Consider the following 19831-nt stretch of genomic DNA (forward strand, 5'->3'; position numbering starts at 1 on the left):
ATGATTCCTTTCATTTCAGCAACAATAAGATGCAACCAGGTCCCGAGCAGAAACTTTAGTACAGTAGCCACGCAGCTCCGCATTGATCCACTGAATCAACGGAGAAGGTGAAGCACAGGGTATGGGGGGTGCAGGGGAAGCTGCCTGTCCTGAGAGAAGAACTCAGCTTCACTAAAAGGAATAGAGGCGTCTTCCAAGTGGCCAAGGAGCATCATTGGCCCAATTTCTAAGTTGGAAGAAGTCTCAGGCGACATCTCTTCTGATGCAGAAGTCCCTTCTCCAAGCACACATACCCTTGTGCCATATTGCTTTGAGAGTTTTCTCTGTAGTCAGAGGGTTTGCACACAGCACTCTAGTGGGATCTGGAGACTCCCCTTTGTAGCCACTGGTGAGGAGGAGATGCTACAATGGACATTCTGCTTGTAAACTCTGTTAGAAGGGAAGCATCTCTAGGTTAATAGCTTAGGATCTTGTGGATTAAAGATTAAACTATGACCACAATGAAATATCACCTCACGCCTAGCAGAATGGCCATCGTCAAAAGGAACACAAGGAACAAATCTTGTAGAGGATGTAGACAAAAGGGAAAACTTACAAACTGTTAGTAGGAAGATGAATTGGTGCAGCGACTGTGGAAAACAGCATGGAGGTTTCTCAAAACACTAAAAATAGAACTACCATATGATCTAGCAATTTCACCCCAGGTGTATATCCAAAGAAAACAAAAAGACTAATTTGGAAAGATACACGCACCCCAGTGCTCAAAGCAGCACTGTCTATAATAGCCAAGGTACGGAAGCAACTCACGTGTCCATCAACAGATGAATGGATAAAGAAGATACGGTATATATGAATACATACAATGGACTACTACTCAGTGAGAAAAAAAGAGGGAAATTTTGCCATTTGAAACAACATGAATGGACTTGGAGGGTATTATGCTAAGTGAAATAAGTCAGACAGAGAAAGACAAACACTGAACGGTATCACGTACATGTCAAATCTGAAAAATAAAACAACCTAGTGCACATGATAAAAAAGAAGCAGATTCACCGATTTAGACACTAGAATAGCGGTTACCAGAAGGAAGCAGCAAGGTGAAGGAGCATGGCAGAGGTAGGGGATTAAGAGGTATAAATTACTATGTGTAAAATAAACAAACTACAAGGATATAGTATACAGTACAGGTAATATAGCCAATATTTTCTAATAACTATAAATGGAGTGTAAAAACTGCGAATCACTATGCTGTATACCTGAAACTTGTAGAACGTTATAAATCAACTATACCTCAGTTTTTAAAAATACGAATATTATTCCCAGTAATAAGAAAACATATGACAGCCGGAATGAAAATTAAACTATGAGTGCTGTTTGGTAGGATTAGGATCTTGCCTCATAGGAAAATCTCAGATCACAAAACTGCTTCAAAAGACATGTTCTCCTCCTCCCCCACATAGAGAGAGGCAATACACACACAGATTCACAAAAGGAGAAAAATGAAACACAAGGAGGAAGCATGGAAAAACGTAATCTCACACTGTTAGGGTAATTTAGGAAAGGATCAGCACAGTAGAGACTGCTGAGGGGGTGGGGGGTGCTGAGGAAGGAAACCACAGCTATTAGCGACACGTGTTTGGGCATAGCTTGAGAGAGCCGTGGCACGCACGCCCCTACTGTCCGCATCTCTGAATTTGTCTTAGCCCCTCATTTGATACCTGAGGGTCTTCCTTAGGAGATAATTCCCTATGAATATCTCACCTTCCTGCATGGACTGGGCAAAGGGTGTCATCAACCTTTTCAAGCGTGTTTTGCAAGGTAAATCATCCTTGGAAGCTACAACCGTGCCATCTCTCCAGGTCTGAAGGCAGATTTGTTTCACCAATCAAAGATAAACAAAAAAATCGACAAAAATACACAAAGATAGACAACATCTCCCGCCCCGGAGCCATTCCAAGAGGACAAGGACTCCTAGCATCTGCAAGCAGATTGGCTTATATTCCAGAGTTAGGCAGGAGAGGTCACCAGCAGCCCTAGATAAAATCAGTTTCCTAACTTAGGGGGGTCTTCTTGATACACTCCCAGGGCACATGCAGGCTTCAGCCAGCCCCCGCGCCATCCCGTGGGCACTGGGACTCAGAGAACTGAGACAAGGAACTGCTCTGCTTGCTGCTTTCGGCCTACGTAGCCAGTGCTTTTTGTCTCTAACCCAGATATATACGTGTGTGTATCTGTGCATGTGCAGATGCTGACAGTATATATCTGAAGCAGACTAACTTGCTAGCCTGCAAGTAGCTTACAGTCTCAGACTCTTCTCAGCTCCCCACTTTAAATAATTCTCAGCTCAATATTCCTTCCCCTCACTGCAGCTGGTGCCAGAGCCGATTCTGACCCCTGCTTTCACACCTCAGTGCCACCTGCTCCTACCAGAAAGCAGCTCCTTGAGCCAAAGCAGCCAGAGTTCCCTCAGTTACCATAACCTCACCACAGCCCACCACCCTGTCAGCCAGTAACAGCGGGAGGAGGCGCGGGGTCTTTCCACCATTCCCCCACCCCCATCCCCGGATGGCCTACACTGCACCATAAATCCTCCGTCAGGCATTTTTGGGGGACCAGAGCAGAAAGGCTCTCCTGTGGGATGAGCCATTAGAAATGGCAGAGGCCCTTCCACAGGCTGAGATGAGAAGCAGAACAAGAGGGTGATGGCGTTCAGTACAGCAGGGGAAGGAAAAACATGAATGAAAATGAGAGGGATGATGAGAAAGGAAAAGTCAGCTAGAAAAAGAATGAGCTAGAAAGGAGGCATGTGCAGAGAAGGCGACATGGAGATAGAAGAGTATGTTACTAAGGAGGAAATCAGTCGGTAAGGTCGATTTTAAAAGTGTGAAGTCAAAAATAGTGCTGTTAAAAAAAAAAAAAATCCATCCCCAAATGCTTGAGCCATTAAAGCAGGAAACCCTTTACAGGCTCACATTTTTATCCACGTCCCCATTTAACATATGAGAACGCCAAGGCACAGAGAACTAAGCAAACGTATTAACACGCCTTATTCAGTCACTCCAACAAGCCCAGGGCAAGCAATCCTGAGTGGCTCTGAGTCTGTCTTTCTGAGCTCTGTTTTCTCTCCCGATTCCTACTGGGATGCTGTCACCGGGAGCCTCGGATGTGAGGTCTCCCGCAGTAAGAGGGGGAGGTTGTCACATGCGGAAAGACAGCAGCGCTGTTTGCCCTGCAATGTTTGCAGAGGACAGATTGTGCCAGATAGGGTCACAGCGCCACTCCGAGAAAAGGCGGGGGCCGACAGCGGACGCCCCGCTGAACTCGGTGTGTTTGGACGTTCAGCAAGACATCTGATGCCCATCAGGAAACTGTACCTGCAAATTCATTCAGACGGAGTAAAGAGAAGACCAAGGCTTTCCTGAATTGTAACACAAATGTGTCAGACAGGAGAAGAGGAATGAGGTGCAGAGAGGGAAACCTACAATTTGGAGGGCAGGCCTGAGAGGTCAGCTGGGCCCCCTGAGAAGCTGGTACAGCTCCAGGAGCTGGGTTTTTTTTGGGCAAAAGGAAGAAGAGTCTCCCCCTTGGAAGGAGGGGGTGGCAGGTCACAGGGCTCTCAAGAGATCCATGAACTCCCAAGGGCCTTCTCTGTAGGATGAGGTCAGCGGTGCTAATGGAGTTTGTGGGGCTACTGCTTGGAGAAGTAGAAGAATGTTCAGAAGGCCCTCAGTAAATATCAGGTGCTGTAAAAATGGCAACAATAACGCCACATTTTATTTAACGTCTTACTTAAGGACACAGAGCAGGACAGGCAGGCTGTTAATGAAATCTGCAGAGAGTACAAAATCGGGTACCGCTGGCGACAGTGCAGCTCAGACAAGCAAACACCCAAGAGACACCACAAACGCAAACCTCCAGAATGGCAGGTCTGGTCTGTCTCTCAGCCGTCAAGCCGCCAGGCTGAAGGGCCCATCTTCAGGGACGGGTTGGGGGGTGGCTGGAGGAAATCACACTGAACCGTCTCCAATCCACCTCCTAGGTTTATCCATGTAAAATCGCTTCACGATGAACATCGGAAAGGATGCTAATGGAGGGATACAAAAGCTGTCCTGGGGTCCATCCAAAATGCAGACCTGTGGTAGGAGTGAAGAGAACACCTCACTCCTAGATCTTAGGGACAAGGGGGTCACAGTTAGGGACATGACACAGTTGCCTGACTTGGCAATCTCTCTGGAAAGTTGGGGAATCTCCCTTCTTGTGAGCCAGGCCTGCAGGCCTGGGTTCTAAGACACACATTCTGGCTTGGACTCCTGGCTTCAAAGAGAAGAAGTGTGACCTTCTAAGCCCACAGCTTGACCTGTGTAAGCATCAATGCCAAGAGAGCAAAACTCAGCGCTGAGAGTCTTGGCTATGCCCCCAGGACAATCCAAATCCCAGACTGGCAGGACACACGCTCCTTACCATGGCTTACAGGGCTCTTCATGATTCATGTTACGTTTCCAGCCTTACCGCTAACCCCCCGCAGACGACTCCAGCTGTGTGTGTCGAGATCCTTGACTGTACACAGATGCTGTTCTCTCTGCCAGAAACAGTCTTCTTCCTCCTTCTTGCCTGACTAAATAGACTTATCTTTTAGGTCTCAGCTATCCCACAATTGCCCTGAATATTCAACTTCTATGCTCCAACAGTATCTTATACTTTTCTCATTATCACTTCAGTTCAGTCGCTCAGTCGTGTCTGACTCTTTGTAACCCCATGAATCACAGCACGCCAGGCCTCCCTGTCCATCACCAACTCCCGGAGCTCATGCAAATTCATGTCCATTGAGTCGGTGATGCCATCCAGCCATCTCATCCTCTGTCGTCGCCTTCTCCTCCTGCTCCCAATCCCTCCCAGCATCAGGGTATTTTCCGAAGAGTCAACTCTTCGCATGAGGTGGCCAAAGTATTAGAGTTTCAGCTTTAGCATCAATCCTTCCAATTTCTCATTAAAGATCCTGACAATTATTTGGTGATGGCCTTCTTTGAACTTGACACTGTGGAAAGGATATGTCATTAAACAAGACATACACAATTCTTACCTCAACAGAGAAAGTGGTTCTAAAAACCTGGCTACATATTAGAACCACTTGGGAAGCTTTTAAAACCATCACTACCACTGCATCTCTATGAACAGAGCTAGTGGAGGGGATGGAATTCCAGTTGAGCTGTTTCAAATCCTGAAAGATGATGCTGTGAAAGTGCTGCACTTAATAGGCCAGTAAATTTGGAAAACTCAGCAGTGGCCACAGGACTGGAAAAGGTCAGTTTTCATTCCAATCCCAAAGAAAGGCAATGCCAAAGAAGGCTCAAAGTACTGCACAATTGCACTCATCTCACACGCTAGTAAAGTAATGCTCAAAATTCTCCAAGGCAGGCTTCAGCAATACATGAACCATGAACTTCCAGATGTTCAAGCTGGTCTTAGAAAAGGCAGAGGAACCAGACATCAAATTGCCAGTATCCACTGGATCATCAAAAAAGCAAGAGAGTTCCAGAAAAACATCTATTTCTGCTTTATTGACTATGCCAAAGCCTTTGACTGTGTGGATCACAATAAACTGTAGAAAATTCTGAAAGAGATGGGAATACCAGACCACCTGACCTGCCTCTTGAGAAACCTATATGCAGGTCAGGAAGCAACAGTTAGAACTGGACATGGAACAACAGACTGGTTCCAAATAGGAAAAGGAGTACGTCAAAGCTATATATTGTCACCCTGCTTACTTAATTTATATGCATAGTACACCATGTGAAATGCCAGGCTGGAAGAAGCACAAGCTGGAATCAAGACTGCCAGGAGAAATATCAATAACCTCAGATATGCAGATGACACCACCCTTATGGCAGAAAGTGAAGAGGAACTAAAAAGCCTCTTGATGAAAGTGAAAGAGGAGAGTGAAAAAGTCGGCTTAAAGCTCAACATTCAGAAAACGAAGATCATGGCATCTGGTCCCATCACTTCATGGAAAATAGATGGGGAAACAATGGAAACAGTGTCTGACTTTATTTTGGGGGGCTCTAAAATCACTGCAGATGGTGATTACAACCATGAAATTAAAAGACACTTACTCCTTGAAAGAAAAGTTATGACCAACCTAGATAGCATATTCAAAAGCAGACATTACCTTGCCAACAAAGGTCTGTCTAGTCAAGGCTATAGTTTTTCCAGTGGTCATGTATGGATGTGAGAGCTGGACTGTGAAGAAAGCTGAGCACTGAAGAATTGATGCTTTTGAACTGTGGTGTTGGAGAAGACTCTTGAGAGTCCCTTGGACTGCAAGGAGATTCAACCAGTCCATTCTAAAGGAGATCAGTCTTGGGATTTCTTTGGAAGGACTAATGCTAAAGCTGAAAATCCAATACTTTAGCCACTTCATACGAAGAACTGACTCACTGGAAAAGACTCTGATGCTGGGAGGGATTGGGGGCAGGAGAAAGAGATGACAGAGGATGAGATGGCTGGATGGCATCACCGACTCAATGGACGTGAGTTTGAGTGTACTCTGGGAGTTGGTGATGGACAAGGAGGCCTGGCGTGCTGTGATTCATGCAGGCACAAAGAGTTGGACACAACTGAGCTACTGAACTGACCGACTGACCACTGTAATTTAATTGGTGTTCAGTGGGGCCCTGATAATATTTTTTTAAAGTAGTTCTCAACAATGGCAGCCTTTGGGATTAAATATTAATGATATATATTCTCATCCCAGTCCAATTAGATCAAAATATCTGGGAATGGGAAGTGGACATACTTTATTTTTTTTAAGTTCCCAAAAGATACTAATGTTTGGCTACAGCTGATAGGCAACAGGCCAGAGCAAAGAAGAGATATTAAATACTTATCCTACTGCTAATAATGGCCTGTTCATTTACCTACACCCCTGCTAATCTATGAACTCCATAAAAGCAAGGATCTTCTCTAAGACACTGTTTTCAGTACTTGGCATTGTACCTGGCACACAGTAGGGAATCACTAAATATTTTCTTGAAGAAGGAAGGACAAACTCTTAAGTATCCTGGTCCAGTGGTATGTTAGTGTAGGAAGGCTACATAGCAAGTACCACAAACTGGGGGACACTGAAGCTTCACAGTTCTGGGAGCCAGAAGCCTGAGATCACGGTGTCATCAGTCTTGGTTCCCTCTGAGGGTTGCAGGGGAGAATCTGATCTTTCCCTCTCTCCTAACATCTGGGGGTATGCTGGTAACAGTTGGCATCCCTCAACCAGCAGGTACATCACTTTGATCTCTGCTTTCAGCTTCATCTGGCTGAAAGACACATTGTCCTTGAGTGCATGTCTGTCTCTGGATCTAAATGTCCCCTTTTTATAAGAACACCAGTCACACTGGATCAGGACCCAACCTAATGATCTCAGATTAACTCAATCACCCACAAAGACCATCCTGAAATAAGGCCACATCCACAGGAACGAGGGGTTAGCATGTTGGCATCTTCTGGGAGGATGGACAAATCCCATAGCAAGTGGGATGCTCTTTCTTAAGCTCGGAGAAGGAGAGAAAGAAGGACACACTCTTAATTATGTTGCTTGAGTGGGATGCTTTCCTCTCCTGGATCACAGCTCCCTGTTCTAATTTGTCTGCACTCAGAACTTCTTCCAGCAGCTATCTGCTAAGCGAAAAAGGCACAAAGTGGGCTGGCCCTTGGCAAAATGTGAATTAGCAAAGACTGTCCGCCCTCTCTCCTCCCAAGGCACCTTGCCTATATTCAGTTCCGAATCGGATGAAGGTATTCAGCTGTCTGCTGCATCCCAGCATGAGAGAATAGGCTTTTTTTATAAAATACTATTGCATGATTCAATGTAATGCATTGCCCTCATGGGGATACTGGATATTTAACTGAATACTCATTAAAACACACACACACACACACACACACACACACACACACACACACACACACAAGCAATGCCTCAGAGGCTAAATCCCTAAGGATAGAAATATAGGCACTTTGTCAGGGGAGATACAGAGAACTGTTGTTGTTATTTGGCTACTAACTTGTGCCCAACTCTTTGGGACCCCAGGGACGGTAGCCTGCGAGGCTCCTCTATCCATGGGATTTTCCAGGCAAGAATACTGGAGTGGGTTGCCCTTTCTTTCTCCAGAGGATCTTCCAGACCCAGGAATCAAACTCGGGTCTCCTAAATCACAGGTGGACTCTTGTACTGCTAAGCCCCTGGGGAAGCCCTATAGAGAAAAGGAAAGGAAAGGAAAGCAAAGCCGCTCAGTCGTGTCCGACTCTTTGCTACCCCATGGACGGTAGCCTACCAGGCTCCACGATCCATGGAATTCTCCAGGCAAGAATACTGTAGTAGGTTGCCCTTTCTTTCTCCAGAGGATCTTCCAGACCCTGGGATCGAACCTGGGTCTCCTGTATTGCAGGTGGACTCTTGTACTGCTAAGCCTCTGGGGAAGCCCTATAGAGAAAAGCGGGGAGGGCAAAGTGGACTCTGTGGCAACACCCTCCTCATCTGACCTTCCCTCTCTGTCTGTAACACAGGAGGCCATATAGGACTTGGCCAAGTAAAGGTTTATTCTAGGTCCCTCTAAAAAGAGAAGAACTTTAGCAAATATAATCTCCATTCCACATTTGATCCTGATGCTACCAGTGGATCATTACTATATTCTGTGAAGCGGCTTTTTCCCAGTGGAAGCTCAGAGCTTGACCTCTGCTCACCACACAAGTTGACTCTCTTCCTGAGTTTCCACCTAACAGCAAATCTTCTCTGGACTTCACCTACTTGTACGTAATGCCACTAGGTCCTTAGCCTGGGTATTAGCCCCAATGCCACTCAGTAAGTCCACTAACTGCTGCTGAAGCTGCAGCTGCCAACTCGGGGTGGGCATACACATTGTGAGTACTTTCAGGTTTTCAGGGACTAGAGTTTAATTAAACATCATCAGCGCTTCAACTGTTCTCACCAAGGTTTTCAGCCCTTGTTCTTATGACTGACAGCTGTCAAGGAGGATGATATTATGGGAGATATAAATTATCCCGCAGATCTTACGCAGAGCAAGAAAAAAGTACTAGATGAGGAGTCATAAGACATGGATTTTTGACCTTGGATCTGTCACCAGCTGGGTATCATCAAGAAAATCACTTCCACTCCCCTTATCCTCAGTGTTCTCAGATGTTAAATGGGGATACTAATAGCCAGGCACACCTCTAAATGCCTTACAGCCCTAGAAGTGGGACTGTTATTTAAACATCTACTTAAATATTAGAAGATCAAAGCCCATAGAATTAGGTTGCTGTGTTCCCACTACTGGCGATGAGTGAGTTGAGATTTGAACCAAGTAATCTGGCTTCAGCTTCTTGCCCTTTAACCACTATGCTATAATAATGGCATAATAAATAACAGTAACTACTTCCCGAGAAGTAGTGAAGATTAAATAAGATAATGTACTTGGGAACTTGGCAAAATATTTAGCGAACATCAGCTGTTTTATCATATCTTAGAGGAGGACATTAATAAATGTTGAGTAGGTGGGTGGCTGGATACCTTCCCCAGAGGCATCTTTGAGGCTATTCCTGAGGATGCAGGCCATAGTTCACTAGGCTTCCACTATTCCCTCAACTTGATGGAGAAACGTTAAAAGGACAATACCATGTAAGTTCAGAGAAAAATACCCAGCTGAGCTGGCGCAGAATCCCATTCTGATGCCTGCAAGATAATGCTAGTCCTAAGAAGAGCCAAAGTGGTCAAACTTGCTGATCTAAATCCAGATTCCTTATGGAGATACTCTTGTTGCTGTTCAGTCACTCAGTTGTGTCCGACTCTGTGACCCCACGGACTCCAGCACGCCAGACTTCCCTGTCCTTCACCAACTCCCGGAGCTTGCTCGAACTCACGTCCATCGAGTCGGTGATGCCAGCCAACCATCTGTCCTCTTCTCCTTCTGCCCTCAGTCTTTCCCAGCATCAGGGTCTTTTCCAGTGAGCTGGCTATTCATATCAGGTGGCCAAAGTATTGGAGCTTTAATATCAGGCCTTCCAATGAGTATCTGTGGTTGATTTCCTTTGGGAAAGACTGGTTTGATCTCCTTGATACTACCTTGATCTGTAGATATTACCTTGTCTAAAAGGCTGCCATCTTGACTTAAGGATCGCCCTCTGCTTGCCCAGGCAGGGCTCTTAATACACAGATGTCCACCAGGAGAAAACCTGCACTAAGTCCCATCTGCCACAGTATAAGTCAGTTCATTGCAGTCTTTTTTGGGAGAATCCCATGTGTGAGCTATGGATATCTACAGAGAAAGAGAATATGAAAAAAAAAGTAAAACAGCTCAAACCTTGCTTGTTTCACCACTTGGGTTTGGGCCATCCTGGTTTCAAGCCCATTGATTTTGCTTCTCATTTCAGTCTATCATGGAAGGCAATGCAGAACCCAGAATGGAACTAAATTTATAGAGCACAGATCAAGTGTTAGGCATGGGGCGATATGATTTCTCCAGTATTTCTCCCTTTAATCCTCATGATAATTTTGAAACGTAGATATTCTCCACTCCCACACCCATCACCTGTTTTGTTTTGGTTTTTTAACGGATAAAAACAGGTCAGAGACGTAAAGCAATCTGCTGAGGTCCCATAAGTTGTAATGGGCACATCTGGGACTAGAACTAGGATGCGTCCAACTCTGAAGCTTGTTCTCTGTGCCACCCCACATTGCACGCACGGGCCACTGGCCCTCACACAGCCCCAGGACTCCTGGGTGGCAGGGTGGGAGACCAAGAGGGAGGTCCCATAAACTAGCTGAGGAAAGAGCCCAGAAGCCCAGCCCCAGTTCTGGCCCCTTCTCTGCCCTCACCACTCATGCGGACGCAGAACTCCAGAGACGAAAGAAGTGGCAGCAGCTGAGCGAAAGCCCCAAGAGTGTGCACCCTTGCTTTTACACACACACACTTTCTCTCTGCCTCTCTCTCTCCCTCCCGATCGAGCACCACCATCTGAAGCTTGGATTGAGCTGCCAGCCAGGCTCCTGTGTGGCTGAGAGGAAAGTTATTTACAGCAAGGTCTGGCCTCTCACGCCACCATGTAATTCAAGGCAATTGCACTTCCAAATAGATCTTTTTTTGGAGAAAATCAACAGTGGCTTTGCTTTCAATCTGCTGGAAAATGAAGTCCTGGGAATGTGTTACATAAGTCCCCAGCAGGCGGAGCGAGGAGGGCAGGAGCCCAGGGCCCTGCCAAGACAGAGGGGGGCTCTGGTGCCTCCACGCCTGCCCTGCTGTGAGCCGTGGCTTTAGGGGTAGTGAACCGGGGCACTAGGGAGGGAGAAGGTGAGCGAAGCCTGGCAAAACCATCAGCTGGGGCTTTGGGGGAGAAATGGGAACCAGAGAGGCACAAAACACACAGATCTCCCCGACGGGGGAGATCAGAGTGTCTGCTTCACTCATCCTCAGGGGAATCTAATGCAAGGTGGTAACCGCCACCCTCCTGCTTCCCACACACACATACACACATACATGCAATACCTATGCCCAAATGGTTTTTTCCCTTTTTAATGTTTATTTTCCATTACAAAAGTGATATAATCTCACTCAAGACAATGCAAAAATACAGAAACACAGAAAACTAAATTGTCCACAACTCCACCACCCAAGCGCAGTCATCATTAACGTTCTGAGAGATTTTCTTCCAGTCTTTGTTTTCATCCACTTTTAGCTTTGGGAAAAAAAAAAAAAAAAAAGATTCCTGATGAGCTTTCCAAAATTCCTCAGGCATTCACCTCTGGGACTTTCTGTCAAGATTCTGATTGATGCAAACTCAAGAGTTTTAAGAGGCTGGATGGTAAATTGATTGGCTGGATAACTATCCAGTTGTCTATTAGGTCATGGAGAAAGACGACAGTGGGATAAAAGGAGCACTAAGCTGTGAGCCGGGACATGTTCATTCCAGCCCCATTTCTACCGCTCTTGACTGTAGGACCAGGGGTGTGTTCTGCATTCCCTTCTGGCCTCATTTGCATCATCCATATTAAGAAACATAAGGAAGAATTCATTAGGAGACCTTGTATTTCTTATATTTTCTGAGAAAATCACTTCCTCTATCTATATATGAGTATTTTCATCTGCACAATGGGAACATCAATAGCTGTGCTCCAAAAGTTCTCATAGCTATTGTGAGGGTCAAATTAAATGGTGCATAAAAATGGCTTTGCTAACTGTGAAGAACCATAAAAAAGGAAAGCTATCGTTATGATTTCTAAAGAGAAAAATACCTGAGCCACATATCTTGTGAAAATACAAGGACAGTGAGTGCTATCTCTGCAATTCAGACAAGAAATTTGGAAAAATAGAGGGGGAGCAGAGAGAGCAAGGAATGAAAGTATACAAAAGGGAGTGACTTTCTCCTTTTAGCCCACTTTGTCTAAAAAGGCACCAGCTGCTCACCCTCTAAGAATCCAGCTAGGACATACAAATGTGGAGGGTGTGATCTGAGTTTGGTTCTGCACCTTAGCAGGAACTTAGAGGAACGTGAAGGACCTCTATTTCATCTCAGTGGAAAGTTTCCCACAGGTGAAAGTCCCAAAGGTGACATTCTCCAGCCTACAGAATGGAGTCTGCTTTATGCTTTTACATTATGAAGGGACAGAGGAGAGGATAAAGAGAGAGCAGCATTGAACCATAGAAACACAGATGAGAACTACCCATCAGTGTGTGTGTATATTAGCTGCTCAGTTGTATCAGATTCTCTGCGACCCCACGGACTGTAGCCCACCAGGCTCCTCTGTCCATGGAATTCTCCAGGCATGAATAATGGAGTGGGGAGCCATTCCCTTCTCCAGGACACATCAATTTGGGGGATCCCCAGGAGCAAAGCTGCCAGACCGTGGAATCAGTGACAGTGAGCCACCTTCTGGTGGGCTTAGATATTGCACAATTTCCTGTGTCCATAAATTCTAACTTTAGTCCCTGTTTAGAGCTTATAAGGTATCTTACCTTGTTGGTTCTGTGGAATCTCCAAGACCAAAAGCAGGCCAGGAAAAACTACTACAATGATGAAACATGTCTTTGGCAGCTCCCACTTTCTTAATTTGTTCTCTCCAGGTTTTCCCTTTACCCTCATTTGCCACCTGAGCCCAGTACTCATAATTCATATATTTGTACTCATGCCTACCAGGTCAGTTTCCCCACGAATATTTCTATTTGAAAGAAGACCTAAGGGAATGGACATAACATCCACCTTATACATGCATTCAAATGGGTGTTGGGCCTCTACTGTGTGCAAGATATGATCCCATTTCCAAAATCTCATTATCTCTTGAGGAAAGTAAAAAAAAGTACTAAAATAACTACCCTACCATAGTTAAAGGAAACAATCAGATGAATAGTAAAGACAATAGCATCTCTAGGAATTCTGGAAGGAAAAAAGTCACTTATGATTGGGGTAATTAAAGAATTGGAGTAATAAAAGAAGGTGGTATGTCTGTTGCGGAGGACAGGCACTAGGGTGTGTGAGCTTCAGTGATTGTGGCACATGGGCTCAGTAGCTGTGGCTACAAGAGAAGGCACTACAATGAGAAGTCTGCACACCACAAGGAAGAGTAGCCCCTGCTCACCACAAGCAGCGCAAGCCCACACACAGCATCGAAGACCCAGCAGGGCCAACATAAACAAACAAATAAATATTTTAAAAAGAGGTGGTGTTTGACCTGATATTTGAAGATTTTAACAGGAGAATGGAGAAGAAGGTATACCTGAAAGGAAGACAGCACACAAAGTACAGAACGGGGAAAAGTTAAGACTCACTCATGGGACACTTTGACCACAGCATGTCAGAGAATAATGACAACTAATGCTCACATGACTTTAGGGAGCCTCTTTTAAGAAATTTTATCTTCTCAACCATCTCATAAGGCTGGTATTATTACAATTGAGCCCATTTTCCAGATTGAGAAACTGAGTTTAGAAGAAATTAAATTATTTGTTTTATGAAAATTCTATAGCTAGAGAGAGAACCTAGACGCAGGGATTCAATATCCATCTCCCAGTCCATAGCAAATATGATTAACTAAAAAAGGGAGAATGCAACCATTCTGCAAAGGGCAAGAAACACCAAGCTAGAATATCAGGCTAATGGTGAGCTTTCAGGCCCTGTGACAGTAGAACAGAGCTTCCCTGCAGGGCTAGTGGAGGTAGCAAGATATGATCTTCTTTGTCTTACCTCTTTCCAGAAAGAGGCTGACTCCTCACTGGTCATTTTCTTTCTTCTTCTTAGAGACACACCCTGAGCTATATGACTATACAGGAGCTGGCAAAAAACAAAGAAAACTTATTTCTTTGTTTTGCCAGTGAATTTATCAGTTTGTTTGATTTCCTGTTCGCTACTTTGTATTTTATTAGGCCTTAGGGTGCCTCAGTAAATTAAGATGATATAGTCAAAATGTATGATTAGAAGACTGAGCAACAATAATACCAGCATAATCATACTGTGCATTCATATCCTACTCAGCATCTGTTGTATCATTTACTCACACAGAATCAGCAGCACTGCAAAACAGGAAAGGCAGAATGTAGCAATCCAGATTTACCAGTGGGAAAGCTGAAACAGAAAGGCTAGGTGGTTTGCCTGGGGCCACACAGCAAGTTATTAGAACTTTACTCAGATCCTTCAACTCCCAAGCCAGCTTGCTCTTCACAGTAGTTCAGTCTCTGAGCTCAGGCAGGCTATGGAGATGAGTGGTACCATGTGGTACCATCTGCTTCTGCCTCCTAGGAGCTCTGATTTCAGCACCATGGACAGGGGCTCCCAGGCCGGAAGCTATTCTTTAATGGCATACAATTCTAGTTTCCAAAGTTCACAAACTGAATTCTGTAATGTTGAACCATGTCATGCACCAAAGGAATATTGCATAGCTGCCTAAAAGTGATGGCAATAATAACCACTTAGAAACAAGTCAGAGTCTGGAACAGAGATCTTTACAAGCCTTACCCAGGTTGAAGCAAATGCAACCTTTAAACAGAGCAGCTACTCATTCCTCATAAACCCTGAAATTAATTAATAATCAGTAACATTTATCCTAGTATCCAAATACCAAACTGCCTCCAATCAAGTAACTTTGTTTTCCCTCTTCACAACCCAAACTATCAAATGTGAAAATAATAGCAATATCAATAATGCCTACAGAGTTATCGTTTTACATCAGGGCATGGGCTTAGTTAGTTAGTTCAGTCGCTCAGTTGTGTCCGACTCTTTGCGACCCCATGAATCGCAGCACGCCAGGCCTCTCTGTCCATCTAGGCACCTAAATACTATGTCGCCATTTGATCCGTTCAGTGGTATGTATGAAATATATCTAGGATATGGAGACTGTAAGGAAAGTATTTGGGAAAATAAAGATGCTAGATTGAAAGACAGACCAAGTCTGGAGTCACACAATCCTGCTTCAAGTCCCAGATCTGCCTCTCACTAGCTGTGGGATCCAGGACACTTGTTTCACTGTCCTAAGTCTAAGCCTCTGTCTATGTAAAATTCTAGGATCATACTCTCTTCATAGGGTCTCTTTATGTTCATAAATAATGTGCATAAAGCCCAGAGCACTAAGCTGGGCACATAGTAACTATTCAACAGACACTATTGTATAAGTTCTCTCCCTCTTTCTATCTTGTATGTGTACCTTTGGTTTATCTTTAGACTCCTCTTCCCAGGGATTATCTCCAACTCCTTGACTTGATATCAAGATAAAAATAAAATTTGGGAAAGGGGAGAGAGTATGTTAAATGAAATTCAGCTCACAGATCTGAAGACAGTAGGACTTGTATTGAGTTTAAAAGTGATGCCTCTAATGGGAGTCTCTGGGGGTATAAGGAAGGGAAAGACAGTGGGTGCAACGTGAATGATGTTATAAGTCAGTTATATATACACTGTCAAACTTAACAGTGTCTGACCACAGACCACCAATGGAAACAGAGATTATAACAAAGCTATAAGCCAGTGAACATCATTCCTGCCTTTGCCTCCCACTCACATCATTTTCAATGTAACTTCACAACCTAAGCAGGGAAGGGGCTAAAAGTGAGGATTTTTTTTTTCTTTTTGCCAGAACCACAGGCACAACTTCCAATGTTCACCCATATCTGCAAACATCAACTCATCTTCACCTACCCTTCCTAATATAAGCTTTAGAATCTACCACCCCATTGAGAAGAAGAGATTCCTCCAAACAAAACTGATGCAGGAAGGAAATGTCTCTGGAGAAATGGAATCTAAAAGAGCTTTGCTGTTGCATCCATTCTTCCCATTACCACTCACTGATTATCATAAGAAATAGTCAGAAGTCTCCCCACACATCAAGAAATTTGCAACTAGTGAGGGTATGTCACTAGAGCCTGGTGAATGCTTTAATAAAAATGTTCCCATGGCACTGTGGATGATGATGGGGAAGTCTAATGCCAATCAGCCCCATCCAGGAATATTTCTTGACCCATTGCATATATAGATAGCACAGCTATCTATATAGAACCACTGAAGTTCCTCTGCACCCTCGTGAAACTCTACTTGTCCAGGGGGATCAGGATCTCTACCTCTTCTCACACCCCAGTCCCTCTGACTGCACTCCGATTCAAAACACAACATATGTTTATGTCTGAAAGGAAACCTAGATATCATCTTGCCTGACCTTTTCATTTTACAAACTGAATTCCAGAGAGGGACTAACTTCTCCTAGGTTGCAAAGCTGGTGGACCAAGAACTAGGACACAGGTCTCCCAATAACCACGCAGGAAACTATGGTAAGTTTCAAGTGTTTTCATATCTCATATGTGGTTCTTTGATCTCCGTGGTGAATTTGCAATTCTGTCTCCTTTGTAAACCCATGTCCCCACAAGTCTCTCCACTGCTCTGCAAAACTGAACAAGATGACCAGGAGTGTTAGGTGGATAATGAGACTCAGCTCTGGGTTTCAATTCAAGGAGTACTGAGAAAATTTCCTCTGTCTGTGCTCTAACACTGCTGCTGCTGCTGCTGCTGCTGCTAAGTCACTTCAGTTGTGTCTGACTCTGCGTGACCCCATACACGGAAGCCCACCAGGCTCCCCTGTCCCTGGGATTCTCCAGGCAAGGACACTGGAGGGGGTTGCCATTTCCTTCTCCAATGCTACTCATCCAAGTAACAACCTGCAGTGTATTACATATCTTAAGTAGTCTTTCTTCTTCATTGGAATATAATTGCTTTATAATGTTGTGTTAATTTCTGCTGCACAACAACGTGAATCAGCTATATGCATACAGCCTCGCTCCCACCGGCCCTCCATCACAGCCCTCTAGGTCATCACAGAGCACCGAGCTGACTTCCCTTCGCTGTATAGCAGGCTCCTACTAGTTATGTATTTTACACGTGGTAGTGTATGCAGCCTTTATCAAAGCCTCCTGAAAACGATAATGGGCATCAGATCCATAAGCAGTAAGACAGAGGGGAAACCTCTTGGGTCTAGCACTATACTGCTGGTCAGGTTCTATGCAAACTCCTCCATCCCTTATTGCTGAATGACTGGGAGAAAACCCGTTCCCTGGAACTGCATATTCTGTTCTCTGTTGGCAATTGGGAATGACTATTTTGCTCTTCTTGATTAATCCTTACATTTGGGCTCTTCATAAGCTATATTTGCCCTGGGCCCCTAGGGAAGCAGCATGGTGGGGCATAGAGGGCTGACTGGCACAGGAGTCAGGCATCCTGGGAGGAAGCAGGTTTCTAAGCTATGTACTCTACAGCAGGTAGAACTCCCTAGGTCAGCATTTCCTCATCGGTTTACCAATCTGATTGGGTTGTTGCAAGAATCAAATAATATATTTGAGTAAAGGAACTGGCTTATATTGAAAAGCGAAAGTCGTGTCTGACTCTTGGTGACCCCATGGACTGTACAGTCCATGGAATTCTCCAGGCCAGATTACTGGAGTGGGTAGCCGTTCCCTTCTCCAGGGGATCTTCCCAACCCAGGGATCAAACCCAGGCGTCCCAAGTTTCAAGCAGATTCTTTACCAGCTGAGCCACAAGGGAAGCCCAAGAATACTGGAGTGGGTAGCCTATCCTTTCTCCAGGGGATCTTCCCAACCTAGGAATCGAACTGGGGTCTCCTGCATTGCAGGTGGACTCTTTACCAACTGAGCTATTAGAGAAGCCCTGGCTTATATTGGAGTTAATAAATATTAGTTTACTGGCATCTGAATATTCACTTCCTCTGTTCAAATCCCTAGCTTCCCCTTTGCAAAAAGAACATCTTCCTATTCTCCAGAAAATAATGTGACAGAACTACTCAATTTTCCTGAGATAAAGGTATGATTTACAATAGAAGCATAACTTTAATAGCAGAATCAATCATGTGTGTGTGATAGGAAGGAAATAAATGATGATGAAGTGCCTACTATGTACCAGGCATCTGAAGCACACCATTTAACAGAATCTTGTATTCCTCCTGGGAGGGTATCTGTTACTCTTCCATTTTACAGATGTGGATTGGCAAGGTTAGATAAACTCAGACCAGCGTAGATATTATGCAACAGAGTTAAGAAGTGAACCTGTCTGTGAGACTCCAAAGCCATTTTTCTTTCCATTTACCCAACACTCTTAGCTGAGGAGCAGAATCATCCACTGAAACTCTTAAGGAGAGAGCACGCCAACATAAACCATGCTAAATGGGTTAACTCTCCCTGCGTCCTCCTGACCCACTGATCTTCCTTTCATTGGAATTTTAGATGCTCAGGTGATGGATTTATGCCAGTGACCACCAGAGGGGGATAACAGCTGGCAAAGGGCAGGCTGTATGCGCATGCATGCATGCAAAAGCTTGCACACACGTGCACACACACACACACGCGCGCACACACACACACGCACACACACACACGTTTCTCTAGTAGCCTACCCAAACAATAACAGAGGTATAAGGCACACAGAGAGTCCTTTTAAAACAAAGACCCTCGAATATTTACTCGGTATTGACCTTCCAACTATGACGATGCCTGTGCTGAACCACACAGGACCTGGTTCAGGAGTAACAGGACCTGGATTGTGTGAAATAGAAGCAAGAGGAATCAGGGGTCATAAAAACAGTCTGGAAGGAAGGCTCCAGATTCCCCACACCGGTATTTTTATGTGTTCCTCCTGTTCTCCCAGGCCTACCAGCCTGTTATTAGTTTCCGGGAGCTACTATAACAAATTATCACACACTGCGTGGCTTGAAACAACAGAAATTTATTTTCTTACAATTCTAGAGGACACAAGTCTGAAATCAAGGTGTTGGCAGAGCTACTGCCTCTGGAGGCTCTCGGGGAGGATCCTTCCTTGTCTCTTTCAGCTTCTGGTGGCTGTCAGAATTTCTTGGATTCATTGGCTTGTGACCACGTCACTGCGATCTCTACCCCCATCTTCATCCCAATTTCTTTCCTGTCTGCCAAATCTCCCCTGTGTGTCTCTTAAAAGGACACTTGTCACTGGAGTTAGGGCTCATCTGATCATCTCTTCATCTCAAGATCCTTAGCTTAATCACACCTGCAATGACCAATTACCAAATAAGGTAATATTCATAGGTTTCAAAAATTAGAACGCACCATATCTTTTGGGAAATCACCATCAAACCCACTAAAGAGCCAAACAAAACAAACTCAAAGACACATAATCACAGGATTGTGTGATGCCATGTTGTGTGAGACACACAGATGAAAAAATAGCCCTTGACCCAAAGAAGGGAGAGGGTGTGAGAAACAGCACTCCCAAACACAGAAAGCAAGGTTCACTCTGCCTACGGAAGACAGCAGGAAAGCTTCTTGGAGGGGAA

General features: G+C 44.7%; 1 protein-coding gene across 8 annotated transcripts in view; it reads right to left on the bottom strand.

Moving 5' to 3' along the window:
* Window positions 1–19831, bottom strand: part of NRXN3 (neurexin 3) — a 1815686-nt gene that overhangs the window by 1507922 nt on the left and 287933 nt on the right. The window lies entirely within an intron of this gene.

The sequence above is a fragment of the Capra hircus genome, chromosome 10 (assembly GCF_001704415.2).
Source record: "Capra hircus breed San Clemente chromosome 10, ASM170441v1, whole genome shotgun sequence".
In the NCBI taxonomy this organism is placed as follows: Eukaryota; Metazoa; Chordata; class Mammalia; order Artiodactyla; family Bovidae; genus Capra; species Capra hircus.